This window comes from Mesoplodon bidens (assembly GCF_964165515.1).
Source record: "Mesoplodon bidens genome assembly, chromosome: 2".
NCBI lineage: Eukaryota > Metazoa > Chordata > Mammalia > Artiodactyla > Ziphiidae > Mesoplodon > Mesoplodon bidens.
The window spans coordinates 50,470,390-50,474,560 of record NC_138177.1 but is presented as its reverse complement, the minus strand read 5'-3'; positions in this window follow the sequence as shown (position 1 = coordinate 50,474,560).

Below are 4,171 nucleotides of genomic sequence, written 5' to 3'. Positions count from 1 at the left end.
ACCCCAGGTGGGTGGCACAGTGCTGGTGCATGTTCTATGCTCCAAAAATGTTCATTGATGCTGATGAAATTGCCTGCTTAGGATCATGGAGACTGCTGTACCTACTCTGCCCCTCTGGATCCACTCCCCAGCCTTCCCCACTGTGCTCTGTGCCCCAGGGAGTTGGCCTTTTGGGACTGCACCAGTCAGACTCTCTCGTCCTTTCGCTTTGGTTAGGTTTGGTCAATGGAGGCACAGGAGTGAGAAGAGATGGCAGCATATTTGTCCCCTTGGTTCCTCCTTGCTGGCCAGAGGTTGGCAGGGCCACCTTCCTCTGCAAAGGGCCTCCTGTAGAGGGGCCTCTCCCGCAGCCTCATCCACAGCCATGTTCTCTAAGGTTCTCTTGGCCGTAAGGCTATGCCTGTGTGCTTCACTGTCCCTTAATAGTTTCCTATAAACTTGTCCACATTTTGTAAGTGGCCTCTTCATCAGACTCTCCCCAGTTCCTCTGTGTTTGAGCGGGGACTGGACCCAGTATCCATAGGAAACTTATTCATCCTCATGTGTAGCTTGGTGCCTATCCGGCTTCTTCAGATCCTGCTCTACATTGGTGCCTGAAGTTGGCTCAGAAGCAAATGTATTAATTACAAGAACTTAGATGTTTCTGCCTATGTCCCAATCCCCCACTGATTTCATAAATTTTCCAGCCAGAGAATGCGGGCATCTGGCCCCAACCTTAGGAGGAATCTCTATGGAGTTTGGAGTTCCAGAATAGTTCTTGAAATCACAAATGATCCTGTTGCCTCCCTATATGGTCAGTGTTTTTCTGGACCAGTTAGATTTGCTAACTGGGAGTGGGATTTTTTTGCGGGGGGGGGGGGGTGAGGTCCCGATTTCCCCCTTGAACAATCAACCATCTAGTCAGTAAGAATCTCCAGAGCTGTTGAGTGAGCCCCGCCTGCCCGCCCCCAGGCCATCACCCTATTCAGGCTCCTCGAGGTCAAGCTGTTCCACTGGCCTCCCCATTCCGCAGCACCCTGTGGTCCTGCAGAGAACAAGTTTTGTCTCCTTGTTGTCCCCAGGCTGCTATCTAGCCACCCCACTGCAGTGGGGTTACACGCTTCCAGCCATTCTACACAAGGTGCTTTCTCACCAGGAGGATCTGAGCAAATGAGTCTCTTGGCCCAAGGTTCCCCAACATCTCAGGGAACTCATATCTGAACAAGAAGGTCCTGAGCTTGCTGAATCATTTCACCTAGTTCAGGGACTTCAGTAACAGATCAGTTCCAGAGTAAAACCTCTTCTCCCAGGAGCCTCTCTGTGTGCTGCCCTAGTTTGCCTGGAGAGCCCTGAGGACCAGATCTGAAACATGCAGCCTGGAGGGAAACTGAGGCCTGGAGAGAAGCAGCCACCGGCCTGTGTCACAGGAGCCGGTGGGTGGGAGAAGGGAGTAGGGTCAGGTGCGCTGCTGAAGGGAGATGGATGCTGACATTCTGAGCTTGGGGCCGGGGGGTTGGAGGTGGGGCAGGAATGCATGCAGGGGGACAAAGCTATGGGAGAGAAAAGTTATACAGTGGGTGGGGCGGTGTGCACACACATATCAGGGGGCAAGTGGTATGTTTGCAACAACGGCTTTGGCCATATTAAGACGTGATCAGGGAACTTTTGCCAAGCGTTTCTCCCTTCGACTTCTCCATCCACACAGCCCTCACCAGACTTATCACCCTGTCCCAGTGCCAGGACCTGCGGACTGATGGTTTTGCCTGGAATCAAGGCCCACTGGCCGGCTCTCTCCCTGGCCCGAACTGCCCCTTCCCCCTGCTCGTCCCTGCCTACCCAGGCCCCATGAAGAAGAGCTGGCACCCTTGCCCACATAGCTCCCCATGCCAGAGGAGACACTTGAGCCGGGAGATTACCAGAGCTCTTTTTAAACAGCTTCGGCTCATGTGACTGGCTTTCATCCAGGCAGACATATGCAGGCCAGCCCTCCAGGCAGGGCACACAGCGCTATTTATTTCCTGCTGGGTTCTCTTCAGGCAGAGCTGGCAGGGTGGGGCTTTCTCATTGTATTTAAGCCTCAGCTGGCGCCACTGACCTGCCCCAGCCTCAGCCTTTGCCCCTTTCCCAACCCTGTCGGTAAAAATAACCCCCCCCCCATTTTGGCACCTTTGGGGAGTCGGATGGGGACTGGGGAAGGAGGGTTGCTGGGAGTGCAGTGTAAACACTGCATGGAGGCCGGGTGTTGAATGGGGCATGGTTTTTTGATAGCAGCAGTGGAGAGTCTGGCTCCAAACCTTGGCTCTGCTACTAACCAAAGGGACATGGGTATTTGCTCTCTCCAGTTTGGGCCTCAGTCTCCCACATTTTCAGTTTCGAAGAGCCTGGGCACCATTCACCCATGATCACTGAGGCAGGAGGCATTGTAGATAGTGGGTGGTCAGTGGGGGAAATAGTCATGGCTAGTGATGGACAGGGCAGTCACCACAAAAACCCTTTGCTGACCTCCACCCCTACCCTTCTTCTTTTGGGGGGGTGGACAGGAGGAGACTCCATAGGGCATCTGGTCTGCATCTATCATCATATGTATCCCATTGTATGTCAGTTCTTCACCAGAGTTTAACTTTCCACTGAATGTGAGAGCAAGGACAAATGTCTTAATCACGTGTGAATCACCCAACACACTGCCTGGCACATTCATTTACTGAAAGAATGAAGAGAAGGTGGTAGGGGGGACCTGGTGCCCACTGGGGGAGTCCCTGCAGAACACACAGCTGCGGGCAGGGAGAGGACGCTCCCAGAGCCCGGGGCTCCAGCTCCTGACTTTACAAACTGTGACTCTGTGGTTGAAGAGCTCTCAGCCTCGGCGGCACCTCCTCCAGCCTCAGCCCCACCCAGGCTTTCCCCACTAAAGTTGCACCTCTCTCCTCTGGGTGTAGTAGAATTGAAGGCTGGGAATAAATCAAGAATGGAGGGATTACTCTTTGACTCGCAGCTGCCAGGTTGAGGTAGTAGGGGTGTCGGGTGTGACACAGCAGTTGGGAAACAGTTGTCCCTGCAGGAAGATCCACCGCGGAAACCCTGGACCCTTATTTTAGCAGGATCAAGGGGAAGCACCTGCGGTCTCCTAGAGAGGTCTGGAGGCTTCTCCCTCTCACTCATGCTGCCTTGCCTGGAAATCGCTCTGACATTTTAAAGCAGAGAGTGACTCTGGGTTTCAAGGAGAGGAAAGGGACTCCTGGATGACGAGGGTTTACTGAGAGGACACTGGGACCAGGACAGTGTGGGACGGCTGCTCGAAAACTGTAGGAAAGGATCTCAGGGATGAAGTTCCTGACTCCATCCCATGTATTCACCTCAGTCTTGGGCTCAGACAGGGTTTGATGATGGGACAGAAGTAAAGAATGTTGATTTAGCAACCAGAGAAAACAGCAGCGCAAGCCAGCTTACAAGCCAGCTTATTGTCGAGGGAAATAAAGGAGAGAGAGGCAAGAGAGGTGGGGAAGCCTGGTGCCTGCCCTTTCCTCCTCCCCCGGGGTTGCTTTGGATGGCAACTTAGGTACAGAATTGATGTTTGAGGAGGGAACAGCAAGAGTCACACCCCTGACCTGAAATCATGTCGGAGAAACCCGAGGGTGACCCCATCTCATCTTCAAGGTCAGAAACGGAGGGAAATGAGAGCCACGTAGCAAGGGGATAGCGTGTCTCTACACCATCTTTCCTCCTCCGCCTTCAGCTCTGAACTCAAGACTCCAACTCTCCGCAGACTCAGAACATTCTCTTCTGAAACTCTCTCCCCTTCCCACCCCATTCACTTGCAGATTTATTCAAATTTTAAAACCAGAACGGACTGTAGATAACTTGGCATTTTCTCTAACTCCACTGCCTGGCTTTTTAAAATTCTGAACAGTCTACAGTGCTGCTGGCGCACTCCATCCCTGACAAATGCCACTAGAGTCCTCTTTTTCACACACACAGCAGTTGCTCAGTAAGTCACTGTCAAGAGAATAAATGCACCAATAAAGGCCTGTATGGATGGGCTTCAGGAGGGCAGAGGTGAGTTTAGTTTGGGCCAGGGTTCCACCCCAGGGACGATTAAGAATTGTCCGTGGTGGTTTGGATTGGGTGTCCTGAGTCTGCTTGCCATCAGAAGCTGTCAGCAGCCACTTGCAAAGGCAGGGCTGAGCAGCCTCTG